The sequence below is a fragment of the Protopterus annectens genome, chromosome 7.part0 (genome assembly GCF_019279795.1).
Source record: "Protopterus annectens isolate FY-2018-M chromosome 7.part0, PAN1.0, whole genome shotgun sequence".
NCBI classification, from domain to species: domain Eukaryota; kingdom Metazoa; phylum Chordata; order Ceratodontiformes; family Protopteridae; genus Protopterus; species Protopterus annectens.
This window is the reverse complement of record NC_056739.1, coordinates 1,119,218,788-1,119,244,329: the sequence shown is the minus strand read 5'-3', so window position 1 is coordinate 1,119,244,329 and position 25,542 is coordinate 1,119,218,788. Positions and strand designations below refer to the sequence as shown.

General features: G+C 39.4%; 1 protein-coding gene across 1 annotated transcript in view; it reads right to left on the bottom strand.

Moving 5' to 3' along the window:
* The window catches only part of SPG11 (SPG11 vesicle trafficking associated, spatacsin), a 2,547,571-nt gene that overhangs the window by 1,809,941 nt on the left and 712,088 nt on the right, over positions 1–25,542 (bottom strand). The gene's annotated exons all lie outside the window — the stretch shown is intronic.

Below are 25,542 nucleotides of genomic sequence, written 5' to 3'. Positions count from 1 at the left end.
TCTGCTTCTCTTCGGATCACCATTGTTCTAATAATGCCAAACGTTGGCCTCCACTCCACAAAACCACACTGAGCCATATCAATCAGTTTTGGCAACACCTTTGTCATTCTTTTAATGACTATAGACAAATACTTTAGAATCATGGTTTAAAATTGAAATAGGCCTATACCAAGCTAGGTTAGATGTCTCTAGTTATTACAACCACCAATGCTTTCTTCTAGGATGCTGGTGCTCCCCCTCTTTTTAAAATACTGTTAAACCAAACTTTCCAGATTTTTATAACTTTTTTCCATCCTAGCTTTCAAACTTCCACATGAATACCATCTATTCTTGGAGACTTTCCTGCAGATTGGTTACAACACTTTTTTTTTATCTCACCTCCTCCTGTCTTAACTGTTAAATGTTGAGCTTTATCTACCTCTACCTTTGGCATACTTAAGGCTTTAGTAATTATTTTCATTTGTAGTTTTTCTTGATTTCCACATTCCTCTGCTTTATACAATTTTTCATAAAACTTCTGAAATATCTCTAATGCCCCTACAGGATCTCTGGTTATTTTTCTTGTTATAGGCTCCCGTTCTACTTTCTGTTGCCTTGTCTATGTCTACCTTCCCTAATAACTGTTGAATAATTTCCACTACCCATTCCTTAAATCCCTCTCTTTTTAACAGGTAGATGGGGAAGCACCAGTCTCAGTTTACTTCATTACCCTGCATTTTTATTTTAGTCGTTAATGGGGCATGAAGCTTTCAATTAAATGTACACGTTCCTGTGAAATATAATTTCTGTCTAGTCTAGCCCAGTTATTGTACATTTGGAAAAATTGGCAAATTCTCTCAGAGTTCCTTCTACTGAAGTCATGTATTCCATACCAAATATTTTTATACATTTCTTGAGACTTCTACCCGATTTTATTAAATTTTCCCTTCCAGGTCCTCTAGATACATTCTCACTGTTGCAAATCAAGTTCCCCATCTACAAGTAATATTCCTTGCTGAAAGCTGAATTCTTTCAAAATTTTCTTAAACTCCGTAACAGCAGTTTTACGTGGAATATAAATACAATCTATCATAATTGTCCTCCCTTGCCAGTAGCTCCTTATTACCACAAATCTACAATTACTACATTTTCCCTTTCTCTATCAGTACTTTAACTCCTCTATCAATTAGTGTAAGTATTCCCCTTTTCCTTTGCCCCTGACATTCTGCTGAATATCCATCCTGAAATCCTTTCTTTAGCAAGCTCACTTCTTTCTAAATGTCTCTCTTGTAGAATTGCTATTTACAGTCTGAGTTTCTTAATATAATTCAATACTCTTATTCTTTTATCTACACCTATAAGGCCGTTTATGTTCCAAAATAATATGTTTAGTGTAGCCAATATGATTTATTCCCACCTATTTTATATGACAATTTTTAAATGTCTTATTTCCAACTTGTGTTGCATGCACTCACTAATGTTTGGCAGACTGATCCTTTAAACTGTTGTTTCTTGTCATCGCCATGTGCCACATTTTACAAGACTTCTTGTTTTAATGAAAATCCTCACGCAAAGAAAACACACTCCAGAATATCCCTATAACCTAGCACCTTAAAACATACACACAAACTACGAACATCTCCAAATAACAAAGTTTAATCCTGCTGACAGGAACAACTGTCCCAAATTGACAGCTACACCCACAAGCATTAATTAACCTACAATTAAGGTTATCCATACTAAGATGCATGTTGCACTACTTTACACTAAATTTCTGTCTGTCGTCTCATCTTTATTCCCCACCCAGATGAAAAAAACAAAACAAACTTCTATTCTTTCAAAAAACATTTACTTTTAGCCTCAAGAAAAAGTTTAAATACAACTTAGTTATACACTATTCTAGTAAATACATTGTTTGTCTTTTCGGCTTTTCCCGATTAGGGGTGGCCACAGCGGAACTCCAGTCCGCTAATGATTGGCAGTAGATTTTTATGGTGCCGAGCTGCCAGCCTGATGCCCAACCTTCAGCGAAGGTATGCCCATTCACACGTCTTTCGGAGGCCACTTGACCGCGGGGTGGACATGCAGACTCCACATAGAAGGCACTCCAGCCAAGAATCGAACAGGAGAACCTCTTGCTGTGAGGAAACAACGCTACTGCTGTACCACCGCGGCTTATTATAGTAAATACATTAAAGTATCTATTTACCAGAAAAGCTATTTCATATTCACTTTCAATAATTTTAAACTTTATTTTTAACTGAGCTGCTTGCCCTTGTACCTTTTAATTTTACATTTCTCTCAGTAAATAATGTCTAGACTTCTCGATTTACTGCCCTTCACCTCTAGCCATCTTGTTTCCATGACAAGCTATCAACTTAAATGTGCCTTTGTTCAACTTTTCTTCTCTTTTATATTGTCTTAGTCTTTCGGCTTTTCCCAGTTAGGGGTCACCACAGCGGAATTCCGGTCCACTAATGATTGGCAGTAGATTTTTACGTACTGGCTTGCTGGGCCTAACGCACAACGTAGAATCGAACGGGAAACGTCTAACTGTGAGGCGACAACGCTACCTAATGTCTACATTTCTTAAAACTTAAAAAGAAAAAAAGAAAAAGAACCTATTTACTTTTGCATATTTATCACATATATTTATCACATACAGCAATCACTGAAAATGTTTAGTGTACATGTACTTGACAAACTGAAATGTTTTATACAAACTCTGTTAAGAACAAAAATTGTTTTACATAGTTACTTTTTCCATTCTTCCTTTTAATGTCCATCCAAAGGTTAATGACATGAAGTGGGTCATATGCCTGTCAGTCCCCCAACAAGTTTAACAAAGTCAACAAAAATCCAGTCTTTCTTTGCCACTTTTCATTGTAAAGCCATATTTCACAAAAGTGACTGATGCTTTATAGTCTCCCATTTATTAACTAATTTTTGTGCTACTGGTCTTCTTCCTGTTCATCATCTTCCAACATCAGACTCCAGTTCAAGTCCAAGGTTCTCCTGATTCTTCCAGACAGCTCCTGTGCTTACTTTCTGTCTTTCAGGTATTTTTCTTTGGAACACTGGAAAAGGTTTCAATGACAAAGTATCTCCATAAGCCCTACCATTAGAAGAATGCCAAGCACAGTCCCTTTCTAATTGATGGCTGACCACTTGTTGGCAAACATTTGTATTTTCCCTTAGCTTGTTCTAAATTTAAAAAAATGACTTTGATCCCACAAGAAAAAATGTTCTGAAGACATCTGTTTACAGTAGCTTGAATCTATCACCTGCCTCTCAACCTTTCCCTGATTGTTGGTATAAATATATAAATTGTACACCAGGCAGAAGAGAAGTAATAATTTTTCACGAACATTCTACTTTTTCGGTTTTAAAATCTTTTCCCTTCTAACCTAGTTTTTCTCAGGATCAACTCTTTCTGCTGGTATGACTGTATCTTTACTAATACAGGTCTTTGTTGCTTTCTCATGGCTAGGTTTGGAGTATACACACAATGTGTCCTTTCAATTAACAAATCCTGCTGTGGAATACCAGTTCAGTTATTTATTTGTGCTTTCATTACAGTAATACAGCCTGCTCCTTTAAGTTTCTCTGGTACAACAATAAATGTCAGATTTTCTTGGTGTGCTCTGTGTTGTAACTCTAAGATTTTTTGGAACTGCTCTTATTGTGCAGTCTTATACTCAGTCACCCTTTTCTTCATTTTGACCTCTGATTTATGCATTTTTTAGTTTATCTGAACAGCTGTTTAAAGCTTCTTCCATTTTTCCAGCCTTTTATTTGAGTTGACATTCTCCTTCAATGTTGTGTCTTTCGGCTTTTCCCGGTTAGGGGTCGCCACAGCGGAACTCCGGTCCGCTAATGATTGGTAGTTGATTTTTACGTGCCGAGTTACCAGCCCTGACACACAACCTTCAATGAAGGTATGCCCATTCACGCATGTCTCCACGCAGAAGACGCTCTAGCTGAGAATCGAACCGGACAGCTGACATAACCTCTTACTGTGAGGCAACAACGCTACCACAGCACCACCACCGCGGATGACATTCTCCTTCAATGTTTATTTTAATCAGTTCTGAGCACATTTAACTTATTTATTCTTCTAAATTACTGGAAACTATCTCTTATACCAAAGTTGGAGCTTGATCTGGTTTTTGTTTAACTGCTGCAGGATTCCTTCCATTCAGTGTTTTATGTTCACCTTTTCTACTTGATTTTCTTTCAGGCTCACCAAGTTCCTTCTTTGCTGGAATACAGGCAGTGTACTTACTAGCTAGTGCCTGAAATTTACTAAAAACAGGCAAAATTACAAGTCCTTATCTATCCGTTTCTTTTTTTGCACTGGGATAGCTGAAATTAAGCTTTTGATCAGTGATCAGCCATTTTGGAGAAAACAATACATGCACATTTTAAGCTCCTATTATACATTAAAAATAACTGTTTTACATCTTCACCCTGAAGTGAGAGCCCCACTGCAGGACAACTAGGAGCAGAATTCATGACCAAGCCCCTCCTAGTCCAGACAGGCCTGAAGGCCATATCAAAAAGGGCATAATTTTGTCTTGAAAAAACTTAATCTGTAACTTCAGCCAACCATCTAAAAATGGGAAGGTACATGACTTCTGGAAGACACAGCCAAGAATCTTCCTTTCCCTTTTTTAAAAACTTTGATTGAGGCTGTGTGTGTGTGTGTGTGTGTGTGTGTGTGTGTGTGTGTATATATATATATATATATATATGTATATATATATATATATACATACACAGACACTATAAACATATGTACATACAATATATATATATATATATATATATATATATATATATATATATATATATATATATATATATACACACATACACACACATACAAGCCTAGCCAATGTCCCTTTTGGTGCTTGAATTAACCCATCTCGTTTGGTATTAAACTGATCTCACTCATTCCATGGGCGATAATTACATATTACCCCTAGTGAGAATGATAATTTGAGGGGACCCATGAAAGGCGTAAAGCATTTAGGGAGCTGCCTCTATCCATTAGTACTACAGGAGGCAGTCCTGGAGTACATTTTCTATTACCCATACATAGATTCAAGTACCGCTTGAATATGGACATAGATGAGATTTGTTTTACATGGAGAGGGAGTCTGTTCCAGAGCAGTGGTGTCCTCTGCAAGATGCAACTGTCCAACAAAACCATTTTTTGATGTTGAAGAAGAGGTTTAGATTCCTATAGAGTATTTATTATGCTATTTGACTGATGAAATGGAGAAAGTCCATCAATATTGGGATAGGAGATACCTTATATGCCAGACAAAGGATGCTTCTTAGCAAGATGTAGGATACAGAGTATAATAACTGGGCTTTCAAATGGTCCATGTAGGACATGCTATTTAGGCCTTGTATCCTTTTAGCAAAGTATCTGTGCGGGCATTCCAGTAGTATGTGTCTGGACAAATCCATGCCAAAGTGGGTATTATACTCAATGATTGGCTTAACGAGAGCTGAGTAAAGGGGGACAATGACATTTCTAGATCGTGTCGCAATCCCCTTTTTTTAAAACCTACGAGATATAGAAGGACTTTCTTAAGACAGTGTTCACATGATGGTCAAAAATTAGGACACTGTCCACAGAAGTTCCCACATTCCAAACAATTGTGTCAAATCTCAGGGCATATTGTCAATGCTGACCTTCCAAAGGCTATGATAATACATTTTTTGGAATTTAGCTTCAGTCCGTTTCCCTAGCACCAGTTATCAGTTTGGGACCAACCTTCCTGCAGAATGGCTAAATCATCTGAGGATACAATAATTGCAAACTTAGTCAGCCACAGCCCTTTGCTACTGGCTTTTACTTCAGAGAAATAAATGCCAAACAAGAAAAGACCCAACACCAAAACCTGGGAGACAACACTGGTAACAGTCCTCTTTGTGAAGGTAGCTTTCCCTAGTTTGATCTCTTGCATCCTGTCTGTGAGCCACTTGGCAAAACAGTGAGTGATGTAGGAATTTACTCCCATTTTATTTAGCTTTTCAACTATGCACAGTTAGGTGACTGTGTCAAAAGCCTTGGCCATGTTAAATTATGCTTTGGTGATCTTTTCAAAGATGTCCACCAAGCTGAGTAAACATGACCTGCCCTTGACAAATCCAAACTGAAATGGGTCCAGTATTTAATGGCTCCCTATCCCCTTATTAAACAGTTTTATGATGTCTTTCCATGTCTTTGCATATCAGGTTGATCAGACGTAGGAGTCTGTAAATGTCTAGGTCTGTGAAAGGTCCTCATGCAGGGGAATGACTGTAGCGGTTCTCCATTTGCTTGGTACAAAACTTGTATGGAGGCGGAGGTTTAAACAATCTTGTTGAGGGAGGGTGGCTAAATCGTGTGTCATGCTATTTCAGATGCACCCAGAACCCATCAATGTAGTACATAAAGCTTCTGCTAGCAATTTTAGGACATGGTCCTGTATGATAGCTGGAAATGTGATGCTTTCAGGTACATATTGTGGGATAGATAGAATGGAGGACAGGTCAAAGTATGAGCTACATTTAATCAGCCAGTAGGTTAACTACATTTACAGCCTCAATGTAGGCAATATCATTCACAATCAGCTCAGCACACTGCTGCTTTGTGCTTCTAAGATTACAAAATAGCATAAAATACAAAACAAAACAAACTAGAGCAACAGGAACCACGGACCTCGGATTGGCTCAGTATATCTGTTGTCAATATAAAATAAGCCATATTACTACGAACTTCCACAACCAAAATTATAAACTTTATTAAAATAAAAAAAATATTAAAATAAGTGCTTTCATTTTATACATTCCAAAACTTCAGACAACGTATTAAAACCCTCATTTAAATCCCCTCAAAGTCATGTGATTGACAGCAAACCAATAAGATGACGTCAATACTACACCCCCCAAAAAATCACACCCTTAAGATTTAAAAATACCACAAACACATAATAGTAAAATAAAAATACAACTGATTATTGTAAAAATCCATTAAAAGCCATATTCACAGCAGCCCAGATTTTTAAAAAAAGGGACTATACAAACTTGCTCGCTTACATTTTAATACATTTTTTTATTTTAATAAAGTTGATCATTTTGGTTGTGGAAGTTTGTAGTAATACGGCTTATTTTATATTAACAACGGATATACTAAGACGATCCGAGGTGAGTAGTTCCGGTTTTTCTAGCTTCTAAGATTACAAATATAACTAAATAAGGCCTTGTGATTTTTTTTTTTTTTTTTACTGGAGTGGCTATTTAAGCTTTAGACTTGGCTTTTTGGATTTTATTAAGTTCCTGAATTTATTTCACTAATGAGGGCTCTATTCTTCAAGGAATTACTCTTGTTACCTCTTCTTTTTATACGGTAAAAATGTAAAAGGGTAAAAATGTACAATAGATAATAAGAAAAAATTGTTAATGTGACAACAATGTGATTCTGATAATATGAAAAGTGTAAATATTATTAATGGGAAACTGAAAGTGAAAATATTAAAGTACAACTAATATAAAAATATACATAGTATTCAGGTGTATAAATAAAGCAACCACCTACTCTTTTTTCATTAACTGCATGGGATCTTTCACCTCCACCTATGTGCACATGTATACTAATACACTTTGTTTTACAACAAAATATACTGCTCCCATACCTGATAATAGGTATATAGTCAGAACGTTTGGTAGGAAACTATCATTCTATTTATTTTTTTGTTTTTTCTGGATCGCTTGTCTGTGTTCTTAATAAAAGGATTTTCGAATGGAAACAAGACCGTCTACCCTGCTTGGATTACTTCTGAATACCTACTAGAGTTAATAATTCTGTACAATATTAATGACATTTCAAAATAAGTTTTTATTTTTTTGATTTAGGACTTTTTAAGTTAAATACTTCTATGACCATTTTCTGATTTCTTCTGCTTATATATAAATATATAAAATGATTAACTAGACATACAGGAATTGAAAACCTTCCACACAGAAAAGTTTCTTGTTTGTTTTGGACCCACTATATTTGTATAGTGGGTTGTTTGAGACTTATGGGATCCAACTGAGATTACTTGTTTATCTATAAAAAACATACAGCTTGATTGCTCTCAACACACACACACACACACACACACACACACACATATATATATGCTATATTTTTTAAAAGCATATATACATTTTAAATATTTGCGTGTGTATATCTATAAGTGTACAAAATCTAGCCATACATACTTATCTTTGTAAATATTTACACATATCTATAGCCATCTATTTGCACATACATACATAAGGCAAATATTTTGGGCATGGCCACTCTAGAGGCATTGAGGGATAAACCAAGACTAAAGCCCAGCACAGACGAGCCAAGCCCCCAAGACGACATTAGGTTCCACAACTGGTCCCAGCAAAACTGGATTGATTCGGGGGATAGGAGAATAGCTGGTAGACCCAACATGCCTGTGAGGCACTGAAGATCAGCTTAGTAATGAAGGGGAACCAAAAAAAAAATATTTCAGGCATAAGCAATAATGTCCTTCTAGCATGCCAATATACCAGACCAATCATTCCCATAGTAAGTGTCCAAGTTGTTCTTAAAAATATCTAAACTAGTGCTTGCATTAATATAATTTGGGAGCCTATTCCATACAACTCTCTCAGAGAATCATTTAGTGCATCTCTCATTCCTATATAATCTTCAGTACAGCTTGTATGATGTTTCTCTACTATGCCTTGATAACATCAAACATTCAAAGAGGTGGTCGTCTTTAAATGACTTGTCTAGCTGAATAAGTTTTCCTCTAAACATCTGTGAGATACTGTACAAGTCCAGACATTTTAATATTTCATAATAAAACTTAAATTTTCAAATTCATGAATGTCCTTGGTGTATTTCTGCTGTACTCTTTCCAATGTACTCATGCTAGTTTTCTTATACGGTTTCATTATTACACACACACACACACACACACACACACACACACACACACACACACACAGTTTATAATGACTATTTGCCAGTCAGTTTAATCAAAACACAAAACAAATTCATTCTTAATCTCAACTAAAATCAATGAAAAAAGTAATCGCAAATGTAAACCAGCAGCTTACATTTGCAATTACAAACAGAAAACCAAAAGCAACTTTTATGTGGGGGACCCCACGCCCCAGACATTAAATACACTAACTTCAGGGGCACACAAACATGAAGAAAAGGGAAAAGCACAAGAATTATGTAACAATATAATGAACTTTTACCATTATATAATTCAACCAACCATACCACTGAAAAACATCAGCATTTCAGCACACAAAATATGTGAAGTGATAACTCATACAACACTTATAGGTTCAGAGATTCATTTAGGTTACTAGGCTAACAGCCCTAGAGCCCTTACAAGCCTAGCCATATTTATCCTGAGTTGCCCCAACTCTCAGTGGTTAGGTGAGTGAAGTTCACAGATGTAAGGGCCTATGGTAGTTAATAATGACTTCCTCTGTCCAGGAGGAAAATGAGAACAACCCCAGGAATGAATCTGCAATTACCCATCCATTGATCTATGTTGAAGAGGGTCAGGGAGGGGCTCAGTTTGCCATAAATTAGAAACTTGTTCCAGAGAAGTAGCAGTCTCTGGGAGAAAGCTCTTTCTCTCTCTCTCTCTCTCCAGCATGACCTCTTCAGGTCAGAGGCTAGGTTAAGATCTCTGGAGCGAGTGACCCTCGTGCAGTTTGATTTACGAATGTGTAGCATTTCTATCAGGATCAGGTCAGAGAATGCTCTGTAAGCCAGGCACAGGTCACCCCTTAGCAACTTGTAGGTGACAATACAGTGACAGGGCTTTCAGTCTTTCCATGCAAGACTTACTTTGTGTAACCTGTAATTTCTTGGTGAGAAACCTCTGTGGTCTCAATTGTTGCAAGTGTATGGTGAGGTACATGCAAAAGGGAGCATTGTACTCAATTACTGATCTGATGAGGGCCAAGTATAATGGAATTATATCATCCTTAGAGCTAGATGCAAAACCCTTACTTATAAGAAGAATTTCCTTACTACTGTGGATTTGCGGTGGTCAAAGTTCAGGTTGCTATCAGCCCAAGTACCCAGATCATGTACTACTGGGTTTACACTTAGGGGGGTGATAGCTATAATGTAATTAGCAGGGATGTCTGCTTTTTCAAAGGGAATTTATAATGCATTTTTTTCGCAATTAGCTTTAATCCATTGCTTTTGCACCAATCATTTGTCTGCATTAACCCTGTCTGCAGTATTTTAACATCATTGGGAAACTCAATGGCTGTTCCCAATTTACAATCATCAGTGAACTTGGTCAGCCACAGGCTGTCCAAGTTTGCCTGGACTTCTGAGAAATAAATTCCGAATAGTAAGGGGCCCAGCACAGAACCCTGTGGTATGCCACTGGTTGCTTGCTAGAGATGAAGTCACCCACTTTTGCAGTATCTGTCTTGTCAGTGAGCCACTTGGCTACACATCTAGTAACGTTGTGGTTAATTTCCAATTGGAAGAGTTACTCTATAATGCCTGAGTGTGGGAGTGTGTGAAATGCCTTGGCTAGGTCAAGATAGATGGTATGCACTGTCTTTCCCTCGTCTATGGCCTTCGTGACTTTATCGAAGAAGTCAACCACGTTTAACAGACATGATCTATCTTTAACTAATCCAAACTGGGATGGGTCCAATGTTTGGAGATTACCTATGTCCTTGTTAACAAGCTCTCTGTCTTTTTAATTTCTCCAAATCTTTTGGGTTTCTAATACCATGACGGGAATGGACACCATTCCTATGTCAAAGAACAATTAAATTAAAGTTCATGAAATTATTATTGTTTCAATCCCTGATGTCAGCCAAAAGTGCTCTTCACAGCACCCACAATGTACCTAGTAATGACTCCTTCTACAGTTCGTATGGGGTTACACAGATTGACAACATTTCTAAATACGATTAACAAGGACCACAATGATTCTTTCTATGACCTTGCAGATGAGGCTTGTCAAGTTTATGGGTCTATAATTCCCAGGGTCGGTTGACGGTAAACCTTTGCGCAGAGGAATTACTGTTGCTGTCCTCTATTCCACTGGAACATATCCAGTTTGCAGGCTGTGGTTAGACAGGGATCCAAGTGGGTCTGCTATGTCATGTTTTAACTTGTTTAAAAGGCAACCTGGGATGTTGTCTGGTCCACTGACACCATGTTTTTGGCCTTTGAGAGCGCCAAGATGACCTGCCCTCTTGAGATAACAGGTTGAGGAATGGGTTGAGGAATGGTGGCAGGTATACCTTGGTGGACAACTTGAGGGGACTGGGGGGTGAAGTGTGCTCCAAATCCGTCAGCTAACAGGTTGACTATTACCTCCGGCTGAGTATGGGTGCTGCCATCAACAACCAGTTTCAGCGCATAGCTGGTTATTCCCTTTTAAATTTCAGACATAATTAAAGAATGCCTTGTGATTATCCTTAGCTACGGAGGCTATTTTTGCTTTGTAATTAGCTTTGGAGGACTTGACAAGATCTCTGATTTGTTTGTTTAAACTAGAGAGGGATTTATTCCTCTGCTGAACCAGTTCCGTCTTGTTCTTGGACATTAGTTTATTTCTTTTGTTTTATAGCCTGTTTATAATAGGGGTCCACCAGGGTGGCTTGTTTTTTTGGTAAGACCTGGTTTTAATCCAGTCAGGTACAGCCAATTCTATAGAATAGCTTAAACAGTTATACAGGGCATTGGTGTGCAGCTCTATATAAGAGTCCATGTTATCTACATTTGAGGGGGCTTTGAAATGTCTTACATCATCACTTAGCAAGAGGTAATTTGTCTTTGAAAAATTCTTAAGCAGTTTTGAGCTTGATGGGCTATCTCGTCTCGTAATTACATAGAACGACACTGATTTATGGGAGGACACCTGGGATGTGTTCTCCCATGTTAGTGAGTACTATGTTCAGGACATTTGAGCCTCTTGTGAGTGTGCTGACTACTTGTTCCAGAGCATCTGCATTGACAAAAAGTCCAAGAACCTCTGAGCCAGCATGCTTGTGGTCGTGTACGTTTCCTAGCAGATGGTAGGATAATTAAAATCACCCACACACACATATATACATTTGTATCTGTAACTATACACACACACATTTGCATACATACTTTTTTTTGTTTTAATTTGAATTTGATAACTAGGTAGGTTTGCTAGTCCTGGGGACACACTTCAGGCATGACCCATGCTTTGGAAACGCAATACAATTTTTGAAGTGCATTAAGAGAAATAAGTTCCAGATTAACCATAAGTAGATGCCAGTTACATACTTCAACAGATTAGTATACAAAATACTTAACCAACAGGGACTTCAAAGATGGAACCACACCATTCAATAGCTTTCCCAGTGTGAAGACAGAAACTATGAAAACCTATCAGTGAAAATGTCAGTTTGGGTAAAATTTAGTTACTGGTTTGTATAGTCCACTGCCTGGATTCCAGCAAAGAAGAAATGTGTAGAACCTAATAGAGAATCAACCACATAAGGTGAAGATAAAACACTGACTAGGAAGAATCCTCCACCTGTTCAGCAAAAAACCGTTCAAGCTTCAACTTTGGTAGAAGACATGGTTTCCAGTAATTTAATAGAAAAATTACTCAAATGTACTCAGAGGTGATAAAAATAAATGAAACTTTGAAGGAATATATCAAAGTAAAAGGTTGGAAAAATAGAAGCTTTAATTAACTATTCAGGTGAACTGAAAAAATTGCAAAAATTAGGCGATGAAATGAAGAAAAAAAATGGCTGAGTATGAGATCTCTCAAGAAAAGCTATTTCAAAAAACAGTAGCATTAGAAGAAAGAGCAAACAGAGAAAACCCCAAATTTTTGGCTGTACTACAGAAACTGTAAAAGAACAGAGTGCATTCATTTTCTGAAAGCATGAATAAGCAACTAGTGTGCTGTTCCAGAGCATGATCTATTTGTTAACTTAATAGTTACAGTGAGTGTATTCACCAAATCTGACCAAGAGAAAGAAGTCAAGACCTATATTAGTAAATATGCAATCATACCAGCAAGAAAGTGTTGATCCTGACAAAGCTGTGTCAAAAGAAAAAAATTCTTAAAAATGGGCGACAGTTGAGTGTTTGGGAAATTACTCACTGTACACCAGGCAGAAGAGAAGCATATTTATCCTAGCAATTAGGTAATATCGAGAGGCAAGTGTGAGATTTAAGCTGCTGTAATCCAACTATCTTCCTCAAATGTTTTTTTTTTTGAGGATCAAGTACAATTTATGGATGCAAAATAGGCTAAGGAAGAAATAAAGAAGGTTATCCAACAAACACTGAACCAGCAAGCAAAAGGAGACTGATTCTGACAGTGAAACCTTTTCCAATGTTCCAAATTAAAATGCTTAAGAGACATGAAAGGACAGGAGTTGACTAGAAAAATCAGGAACACCTTGGACTTGAAACACAGTCTGGTGTTGGGAGATGGAGATGATCAGTAGGAAGACCAGCAACACTGAATCACTGAATGAATGGGCGACTATAAAGCATCAATCACATTCCTGAAATACGGCTTTGCAAGAAAAAGTGGCTGAGAAAGACTGGATTTTTGTTGAAATTGTCATTAATATTTTGGACGACACTAAAAGGGGAAAAGTAGCAAGTAAAACGTACCATTAGCACTTGTATAAAAACTTTTCATGATGTAAACTGCATGTTATACTATAAAACAGTTTTGTATTGTCTATAGTAAGGGATATTTTAAATGTGGGGAAAGTCCTTTCAGTAACTGTTATGGTTGTTAAAGACATTACGCAAGTACTTTTTAGTTGCAAGAAATACAGGCTTTACAGTAAGAAATAAGAAGTTATGTACCTACCATAACGTTCCATGTTAGTTGTCTTCTCTCGCCTTCTTTCTTGCTTGATGGGTTTTTAGCTCGAGAACTCCTTTTACCAGCTCGAGGCAGCCCCATATCCCATGATGCCAGGCAGGAAGTACCCAGATCTCGTTTGTTGACAAAGGGCAATAACACCAAGCATAAAATACTTCCCAAAGGAAGAAGAAACTTACAGATGGAAAAAGGACCAGGTCTGAATGGTCTTTAGCATAATAGTTTCTTATACAAGGTCTGTCCAGGCCAGGGGAAGGAGGGAGGGTGCGAAGAAAGAGCGAGAAGACAACTAACATGGAGCGTTATGGTAGGTACATAACTTCTTAATGTTAAGTTGTCAATCTCGCCTTCATTCTTGCTTGATGGGACAGCGTCCTAGCACCTCTATCCTGGGTGGCTCAATGGAACAAACTCTTGAGGACTGTAGAGCCAAAACTGGCTCTGTCCCTGGAGGCCAAGTCCAATTTGTAATGGGAAACAAAAGTGTGAGGAGTGGCCCAAGTGGCGCTGCACAAATAGTGTCCAAAGGCAGTCTAGCTTGAAAGGCTGTAGAAGTAGCTAAACTCCTAGTTGAATGTGCTTTAGGTTTTGAGCACAGCTGTTTTCCCCTGATCGTATAAATTTCAGTGATGACCGAAGAAAGCCATCTGGACAAAGTCACTTTAGAAACAGGAAGGCCTTTTTATTATCCGCATAGGAAACAAAAAGTTGATCAGATTTTCTAAATTTTTTGTTCTGTCCAAATAATATCTAAGCTGACGGTGGGCGTCAAGATAATGTAGCTTTTGTTCAGCTCTATCTGAATAGTTAGGAAAAATACAGGAGATCAATGGATTGATTCAGATTGTTTTTGAAGCGACCTTAGGTAAAAGGATGGATTAGTTCTCAAAGATACTCTGTCTTTGTGAAAAATCAAATAGAGAGCATGAAGTTCAGACACCCTCCTGGCAGATGTAATAGCCACTAGGAATAACGTTTTCCAAGAAAGATATTTTAGGGAACAAGAAACAGCTGGCTCGAAGAATCAAGGATGTCAGCACTAAATTTAGATCCCACTGAGGAGGAGGATTCCTGATTGGAGGCTTTAGTAGGAAAATTCCTTTCAAAAGGCCCTGCAGAGCCTATGGGACATAATATTATGATCTGCTATCCCGACATGAAAATTAGAAATAGCAGCCAACTGAACTCTGACTGTGGAAGAAGAGGAGCCTGCATGAAAAATCTCTGCTAAGAAGTCCAGAACTGCCTGAACAGGGGCAGTAAAGGATCAATATTTTGGGCCTTAGCCCAATAAGAGAAACGTTCCATTTGCTTGTGTAAATCCTCCTGGTAGAGGATTTTAGTGAAGCTACTATGATATCTCTAACTGGGTTAGAGATCCTGGCTAAGGAAGGAAGTGGAGCAACCATGCTGTGAGGTTGAGAGAAGGGATTGACCGGTGCAGCTGACGGATTGGTGAATCAGTAGATCTGGCACTGGGTCCAGATGCCACGGCTGCACCAAAAGGTGATGATGGAGGGGAACCAAACTTGTCGAGGCCAGTAAGGGGCAATGAGAATCAATTTGGCTCTCAAAGCGGTAGCTTTCTGGATCACCTGAGGGATCAGAGGAAATGGAGGGAAGGCATAAAGAAGTCCCTGGGGCAAATCCTGCGTCAGAGCGTCTCTGGGGGATGGCCTGATAGAGGAAGAGGCTGAAGAAGTCTGGACATTTGCTGTTTTGGGGAGTAGCAAAAGATCCCATTCCAGAAAAATCTCTTCCGCTATGGATTGCTTGAGAGACCACTTGTGAGGCATGAGAATAGCTCTGCTCAATCTGTCCGCTATAATGTTGGTTTTCCCAGGGATATGCGTTGCTACCAGAAACCGATGAGAGGAGATCGCCCATTGCCAAAGTCTGTCGACACAAGGGGTAGGACTTGGTTCCGCCCTGTTTGTTGATATACCAAACTACAGACATGTTGTCTGTGTGGACTGCAATTGTGAGGAAGAAAGTCGTTGAGGGCTTGCAGCGTTAAAAGCACTGCTCTCATCTCCAGGACATTTATGTGCAGATGGTACTCGAGCGGTTGCCACGTCCCATGAACCATCCTGCCCTGATAATGACCCCCACCCGATCAGGGAGGCATCCGTGGTGACAGTGGCTATCGGGGACGGAGGTACAAAGCACCTGCCTTGGTGAACCTGAGGCGATGTGGTCCACCAAGCAAGATGGTCTTTGCATGTTTGTGTCACCAGAATCTGGTGACGCATTGGGAGTTGCTGGTATGACCACTGCGTGAACAGCATCCACTGAGGCGCATGTAGAATCGAGCCAGGGAAGAAGAGTAATGGCCGCAGCCATGAGACCTAATACCTTTAGAACCATTCTGGCCTGTACTTTCTTGCTGGCCAGAATGATCCTGACATGAGACTGAATGTCTGAAACTCTTTGTTCTGTAAGGGTAGCTGACATCCGAACAGTGTTTAAGTTTAGCCTATGAAGGTAATAGACTGGCAGGGCGATAAGGATGACTGAGATGCCCAAATGAGAACAAAGGTCTATTGTGTAATCCCTGGCTTGTATAAGCTGATGCCTGGTGGTGGCTGCCAGCTGCCAGTCGAAACACCTGGAATCCTTGGCGTCTCAGGTGAGCCGTGACCACTGCCATGCATTTGGTGAACACTCTGGGGGCTGTAGTGAGACCAAAGGGCAGGGCTCTGAACTGGAAATGACTGGACCCCAGCCAGCGGAGAAACCTCCTGGGCGTCTGTGAATCTTGATGTGATAATCCTGAAGATCTATTGAGCACATCCAGTTGTCCTTCTGTAAGAAGGGCAGAATTGACTGAAGAGTGACCACTCGAATCTTGTCTTCCTGACAGACTTGAGTCTGCTGAGATCCAATATTGGTCTCCAGTCTCCCGTCTTTTGGGGACCAAAAGAACCTTGAGTAGATTCCGGGCTCTGAATGGTCTATTGTAACTGGCTGAATGGCTCTTTTGCAGTAGTTTTGCGATTTCTAACTCTGCAATGTCCCTTAGACCGGTGGTACATCTGGAAGGGAACTTGAGGGAAGGACTTTCCTCGAAAGGAATTATGTAACCCTTGGATATGATCGACTGTACCCATCTGTCTTGAGTGAGGGAATGCCAGGCTTCTGGGTACAGTGATAATCTTCCCGACTGCCTCCAAGGAGGGACAGCCGGGCAACACCTCAGGGATGCTGAAAGGGCTTATCAGAGAGAGGCTCCCTGTTTACCTGGTTCTTGGACCCCTCTGCCTCTAGGCGTCTGTTGTTGTTACCCCTCTGCCTCTAGGGGTAAACTGACCACGTGAATCCGCGTGACTCCTTGGGATTGAACCACATTTTCCCACCTTTCTGGCCTTTGGGATAAGGCCTAGAAGGGGTGGAAAACGGACTCCAACAGCAGAAAGAGTCTTGCCGTCCTGCTCACACCTGGTCAAGGTCTCCTTCACCTGAGGGCCAAACAAAGCTGACCCATCAAAGGGAGAATTTGTGAAGGGCCTTAAAGGATCCAAAATCACATAGCCGCATCCAGGCTTGGCGTCTAAGAGCCACACCTGTGCCTGCAAGCTGCCCCATCCGCAGCATAAGATATTAGCCGCATGGAGGAGTTAGCAATGGAATTGAGGGTTCCTAGCCAATCTTTTCTTGAGCCCCTGCAGCTGTAGGATCCTGAACTACTTCTCCCAGCTCCTTCAGGATATCTCTCTGGAGTCTGGTGAAGTGACAAAGATAATTCAGCGAGCATAGCAAAGGTCGCTGAGGAAAACATCTGCTTGCCGTACTATCCATGGTCCTAGAGTCCTTATTAGGAGGATGGGAAGGATCTGCAAGTTCTTTTTGGTGGCCGCAGCCACCACCATGGCATCAGCGGGGACACCCTTGGTTAGGAATTGTTTGTCACTAGGGGCAGTGATAAATTTAGAAGGCCTCCTAGGGACTGGCTCTACAGAGTCAGGAGCTGTCCACGCCTCTGCAATAACCTGCATAAGGGGTGAGACACCCAGGAGGTGGAGGGCCGAGATCGCCTCTAGGTATACTGACTCATCTTCAGAGGGATTGTTGGTGGGCCAGTTTCCCTCTGTTTGAGAAGTTCTAGGATGTCTGAAAAGGAGACATCCTCAGAGGGGGATCTAGGGGATCCCTCTGACTCATCAAAGTCAGTATCCGAAGTGACAGACTGGAGTCTACATGCTTCCTCTTACAAGTCCTCTTCCTACAAGGCTCTCCCGAAACATCAGGAGAACCCTCGGAAGAGGGGAAATTCCCAATGGGGAAACCTGAGGCGGAGGATCTCTGGGTCCTGTAGCAAGAGAAGTGGCAGAGATGTCAACAGGTACCATAGAGGGAGGAGCTACGGGAACAGACTGCTGACTGATACCAGTGGCCAGTACACTCTTCATCACCTCGAATGCTCCCTCCCAGGCAGGTCCGAGAGAACCCGCTCCAAGAGCTAGGAACTCCAGGAACCACCGAAGGGAAGTCTCCGAGGCAGATGTCGGAGCCGAGCTCACCAAGGCCGAGGCTCCAAGGGGGCTCGGACAAGGGTCCGATGCCACTCACCCCTCGGAGGAGACCATGGAAGCCCGACCACGAATCCCTCTAAGGAAGAGGAGATAAGAGTAGGGGCTGAAGGAACAGAAGGGGTATCCGTCCTCCAGCCGTAGCAGTAACCATGCCGAAGACTCCAACTCCAAGCTCTGGGGTAGAGTTGAAGGAGGAACTGTAACGGATGTGGACCAACAGTCGTCTGCTGAGACGGACTGTGTAACATTTGGGCCAGTACCTGTGACTTGAGTAATCTACTGACCACTCTCTCTAGGTCATGATCTGACAACCTGGATGACCTTGAAGATCGATAGAAGAGGTCGGCTCCAAGGAAGGAGACCCCGCCCTCTCCCGGGAAGGGGCCACCGGAGCCGATACTACTGATCCTGTCGGCACCGACTTCCGACAGAGCGTCTCGATGTATCGGCTCCAGCCGACACCGATGCCTGCGCCACATGGGTGTGCACCGATAGCCATCGGCGCCGAGCTTTGAAACAGAAGCCTGGGCCTTGGCAGTTTTAGTTGATTTTGTGGAGAGCCCTCCGGCAAGAGACCCCTGAGAATCAACTTGTTCTCTCCTGCAGGACTCTCTGGCTGAAGGAGTGACAAATAGCACAGGAGTCCTGCAGGTGAAGAGGGCCCAAACAGTACAGGCGTGTGACCGTCTGTCAGAGACATCTTCTGACAGCACGAGTCACACTTCTTAAAACCTGAAACCCTCTCCTTAGACATGGTGCCTAAACACAACACACACAGACACACCAGTCAAAATTAAAATAAACAAAATACCAAGAGGTATTTTATAAAAACACAACACACACACCCTAACAGGGGGATGGAATAGGAAAATTGACTAACAAAAATTAAAAGAGACAGGGATTTCTGTCAGAAAAGGGGTAGAATTAAAATTAAACTATCACAAAATTAGTTTTAAACTAAGAGGGGCTTGAAATATCACAAATGTGAACTACTTACCAGGAGCTGGTAAAGAAGACCTCCCAAGCGGCAAACGAGATCTGGGTACTTCCTGCCTGGCATCATGGGATATGGGGCTGCCTCGAGCTGGTAAAAGGAGTTCTCGAGCTAAAGCTCCATCAAGCAAGAATGAAGGCGAGATTGACAACTTAACATTATAAGATTTACAGTATCATAAGAGAATAAAGGCTAGACAGAAACAAGTTTAAGTTAATATAATGCTGTGATCTTAGGTTGGTGCATGGGGGTGGGATGTAAAAGTGTACTGATTATATGTAGAATTAAGTTACTAATTTCCTTTGTTTTCAGAATGGTGGATGTCTAGGTTAATGGTAAACGACCCTGTTTTAAGTTAAACATTTTTTTGTGTGGGTATAAGCAAATAGATTTCAAAAATAAACTAAACTGATGAAAGCCATGAAAAATGTGTTACTTGTATCTGCAAAATGTTAGCTTGTTTTTCTCCATTAGCAGATGCTCTTAGTGGGAGCCAAGACACCTGCAGCTGAAAGCAGTTGGCCAGTAAAACTCCTTAAATTATGTTCCGAGTGAAATTTACGATTCCTGCATGCAAAATTGTTGGCTTTTTTTATCTCACTACTGACTACTTTTATATGCGGAGGATTCTTTGCTGAGGGAAATGCAAATTTAAAGGTACAATGGCAAGCAGTTCAGAAAGAAATAAAGTTTGAAATTATGAGAAGTGAATAAGAGTGTGCATCCATCTCAACAGCCATAATACATTAGTACATTTAATAGAACAGTGCACAACTTAGTTTTATTTTAAGGTAGCCAGTCCAGTTGTTCTAACAGCTAAAAGTTAATGTTTTCTGAAATCGTACAAGCTGTTTCTCACATCTGGGATGGGAATAGATTTAAGAAGATATACATGTACATGAGAACACAGGCTTTAAAATGTGCTTTGGCATGGGTAACCTTAATTTCAGATTAGGTAATGACTGAGTGCAGCTGTCATTTTCAAGTAGGTATTCCTATCTGGAGGGTTAAGCTTCAATCACTGAAAATGTACAGTTTTGAATGTTGATGGGGATGTTCTGAAAAATGTATTGTTTGAGAGTATTCATTAAAGAAAAAAGTCTTATAAAATATGACATAGGTTCAAATGGAGAAAAGAAACATCTGTAAAAAAAAGATCAACCTGCCAAATGTTAGTATGTGCATGCAAGACAAAAGTTGGAAATACATATTCAAAACAAAAACTGTCATGGATAACAGGTAGGATCAATATCATTTTTATCATAATGATTACCCTACCAGTAATATCTTAATGTAAAAGGCCTTACTGGCATAGATAAAAGGGAAAGAGTACCTAATTATCTTAAGAAATGCAGAGTTCAATTAGTAATGCGGCAGGAGAAACATTTGGAAAGAAATGAGAATGAGATGCAGATTGAAAACTGCTGCAGGATAAACACTGGGAAGGAAAAGAGCATGTGAATTTGACAAAGAAAGGATTTCAGGACAGATATTTAGCAGGATATCAAGGACAAAGGGAAATGAGAGCAATAATGCTCATTGGTAGAGGGGCTCCAAAAGTGACTGAAAATAAGAAAATGTTGGGAGAAATAACTGGCATTCAGCTGTGAGTATTACTTACAGTGGGGAACTGACCTTGGTTTGCAATAGTGAGGTTGTCTCCAGGGGACCTAGGAGGTAAATGATAACAAAAGAGCACAGATATATGAAGGCATGTATGAAAATATTTGGTATGGAAGATGTAAATTCTCAGCAGACACTTGGACAAAACTAACATACTATTCCCCAAGGTACAACAACTACGCTAGACTGGACAGAAATTGTATATCACTGGAATGTGTGTATTTAAATGAAACCTTCAACACATAGAATAACTATTTCAGATCATGCACCAATAAAAACTACGATAAAATGCAGAGTATTGAAGAAAGGATGAGATACTGGTGTGCTATCCCTACATGTTAAAAAGAGAGGAGTTTAAAAAATGGGTAGTGGAAATTATTCCACATTTATTAAGGAAGACAGAAATGGTGTTAGTGAGTGGGATAAAATGAAATGGAGTTCAAAACAGGATAGAAATAAAAGAGAAACAAGTATGGGTAAAGAAGCAACTTGGAGTGGCTGACAAAAGTTAAAGTACTGCAGGAAAAGGGTAATCTCTCACAGAACGAGATGAGGAGCAACTGCAGAGTGCTAAACATAAAATAAGGGAGTATTTGGATAACATGCGTGGCTTTAGAAAGCTTGCTGTTAAGCAACTATTTTTGCTAACAACTCCAGTGCACAAAACCTTTTAACACATCAACTTCACCAAAAGAAAATAGTTGTTGCCAAACTTAGGGAACCTATAACAATGAAAATAACCATTGATCTTAGAGAAATTAAAGAACTTTTTGGAAATGTTATGAAACAAACTGCACAAATGAAAATATTTATGGAAGACATAATTATGCCAAGGTTAGGGAAAACAGGGATTAACAAATAACAGTTAAGACAGAAGATGAGATAAGAATGGTAATGTATAACCAATCTGTAGGGAAGCCTCCAGGAACTAATGGTATTCCTGTGGAAGTCTGAAAGTTAAGAGGGAATAAAGTGGTAAAGATCTGCAAGATTTTAACATCACATTACAAGGAAGGCAAACAAAAGCATGATGGAAGAAAACTATGATGGCTCTAGTACACAAAAAGGGTAAAACAAACATCAGAGCCAGCTTTTAATAGAAGTATTTCAATTTTAAACCATAATTATGAACTGCTTATGCCTATATTAGTTAAAAGAATGTCAAAGGTGTGACCAAAACAGACAGATATGGATCAATGGGGTTTTGTAGAAGGGAGGGAAACATTAACAGAATAATGATGATCCAGAAAGAAACAGAAAGCAAGAAGAGCACTGTTGATCTTGGTAAGTCTTGATGCAGACAAAACATTTGATAGAGTAAGCTGGGATTTTAGGAGCACAACAATGGAAGCATTTGTATCCCTTGATACAGTAAATCAGGTTAATTAAGAGGATATATGAAGGATCAGAGGGCAATAATTAACTTATTGAAGATGAACCTTCCCACTTTGTGTTTAAAAAGCAGAACTAGGCAGGGGTGTCCTCTTTCCCCATTTTTTACTTCACATTTAAAGGCACTGTCAAAGAAAATTATGGACTCAGAAATGGAAAGATATAACTGGTATGGTAATCAAGAAAAGTTTGCTTTATTTGTGTATGATATAATTTTGTACTTTGTAAATCCTGAAAACACATCTCAGTGCTGTGAAACATTCTGAGACAGATTCATATCTTTTTGGTATACAACATTAATGATGATAAAACAAAAGCTATGCACCAACATACTAACTGGCTCAGAAACACCTATGTTTATGAAGACATAAGATGAAGTATTTAGGAGTATGGATTAAAAGGTTTTCTGTTACGGCAGCTAAGAACATCTGGGAAGAGACTAAACAAAAATTAATACAAAAACTGAGAAACTGGAAGCTCTTGTTTATGGGTGCTGATAGATACAAGTAGTGAAAATATTTTTAGTCCTTTTAGTTTTAAATACAGGTCAGACATATTTTTTATCAAACAATGGAGAATTGAGGGACTATGGTTAATAAAGAGTTGAAGAATTTTTTCTGGGAGGGGGAAAAGGGCAAGAAAATTAAGTGTGATAAGTCGATTCTCCCAACAGGACAGGATGATTTAGGATTACCTGAATCGAAAATTTTTTTTTATAGCTACAAGATTTAGGCTGAAATACATAATGCAAGCAGAAGGTTATAATTCAAAGTAGAAAAGGATGATAATGAAGCAGGGGGGAGTCCAAGAAATACAGAGAGTGGGATGCATATCCTTATAGAGGATAAAAACAACCATACAGAATATTACATTCATAAAAGTCCATAATACTTGTCTTTTAATTTCATTCAATGCTTTGTTACAACACCTTGCTCAAATGTTATTATTCTGTCTTATATGTTAGTGTTTTAGTAGGTTTTGAAAATTGTATTGTACTTGTTAACTTTGTTGATATTAGCTTTGTAATATTTGTATATGGAGCTTTTCTCCCAAGGCCTCCATTGAAAATGGGCTCATTTTTGGCCCAATGGACTTTCCCAGTTAACAAACTGCAAATTAATAAATACAAATAAAGCTGTAGAAAACAGCATGGGAATGGATAAAAGGAGATTTTGCCAAAAGGGATGACTGCAAATAAGGGTACATAAAATAGGCAAGATGGGTTTGGAATTTACTGGAGAAAACTAACAAAGGAACTAAGGTACAGAGAGCAAAGTACTACAGAGGGAAAGGTAATAGAGTGGGGTTAGGCCAAGAAGAAGTCAGGTTAGAGACTGGCTTCTCTACAAGGATTGATATCAGAGTACAGGCAAAGAGGAGTCCTAAGTGAAAGCACTGCACTGGTAGAATTTTTAGACAAACGTACTGAAGCTCCTATTAAAAAAAATAAACAATTAGTGGGAGAATGCAGAATATTGCATGATAACTATAAGAATCATTCAGAGGAAGTTACAAAAGATTGGGAAGAGAGACTGGAAAAGCAAATTACAGGAGAATAATGGGAGGGCATATGTCTGGCTTTAAATTATGCAACAAAGTCTAGAAGGTTTAGGATTTTTGCTTGGAAGTGCTTGCAGAGATATTTGCATACCTCAAGCAGACCTCAAATAATGTTTAATCAGGTAGACAGCAATGTTGTAGGTGTGATAGGGAAGAAACAGGTAACTGAGAACACGTTTTTTTGGGAGTGTAATGAGTTGGCAGGTTTTAAAAATTCCCTACAGAGTACTCCATCAAAAAAATTGCGGGAGCAAATGGCTGTAACTAACAATATAATTCTTTTGAGGTGGGAAGCGGGATCTGAATAGCCAGACATAGTAAATCCTTATTAAGTTTAATTCTGTTCACTGCCAAAAATGAAATGACAAGAACATGGAAATCAAAATCTAAACTAACTGTATTTGAAGGACTGAAAGGAAAGAGCAAAGTACATAGAAATAAGTGGAATTTCTGGTAACGGTACATGAAAACAATGTTCAAGAAGAGGAATGAGGTTTAAGGGAAGACAGGAATTGATGTTATACTGGACTGAGTGACAGTTCTTATAAAGAAAGAACACACACAAAATATACAATGTATGTAAATGAAAAAAAAAAAAAACAGCAAGAAACAAACTCTTCCTACTCTGGTAGTTCAATAACCAACAAAGCAGGATATAACAAATGGCTTCCTGATCCACTTATACTTTACCACATTAAGTAAAAAAGTGTTACACTCCACCAGGACTGACTGCTGAAAATAACAAAAAACAGGGAACAACGGCAGGCTCAGAGTACACCAAAAGTAGACACATGAAGGAAGCCAGGTGAGAGAGACTTAACAGACTATCAAAAGGACTGAACTCGAAACATGGCACAAAACCCTGAACTAGTAGTCAGGCAAGTGATTATGTTCAAATATGGGATGAATCTTCAAGCAAGTACTTATAAGAGTAAAAAGCTGTCTTAAAGCAGCTTTATAAAGCAAGTACTGGTGAAGAGAGATGAATCCAAGCAGTTTTCATAGCCTCATTCGCAGTGTTACAATATCTAACTGACAAGGCATATGCACATGGATTAGAATGTTCTAAGGAGACCAACTTACTTTCCCAGCATACGTGCTTTCCCTTTCTGTACGAATAGTTCTCTAAGTCATTCCCAGTGAATGGATTTCAACTCCTTTAAATGTTTACAGAGCAAAACTATTTGTTAAACATGAAATGTCTATAAACTTAGATTTCACTTTCAGCACATGCCTCACTGTAATATAATCCTCAATGTCTGATGGCACTGTCTCAGACTACTGAGCTGAAGGCAGGCAGGGTGGGTAGGAATTCACAGGTTAGCCTTAAAAAGAGGGTATGGAAGATGAGGAGGAATAAAGCCAGTGCTGAAAATCTAGCAATTCGTAAAAAAAAAAAAAAAAAAAAAAAAGATCGGAGGCATAACATTTTAAAAGCTAAATATCTTGTCCTCAGAAGGAGGCAATGAACAGATCATCAACAAAAAAGAAATGATAAAGCCAGGACCATCCTTTATGCACCTCACAATTGCTGAGGTGGGTTCCTGGG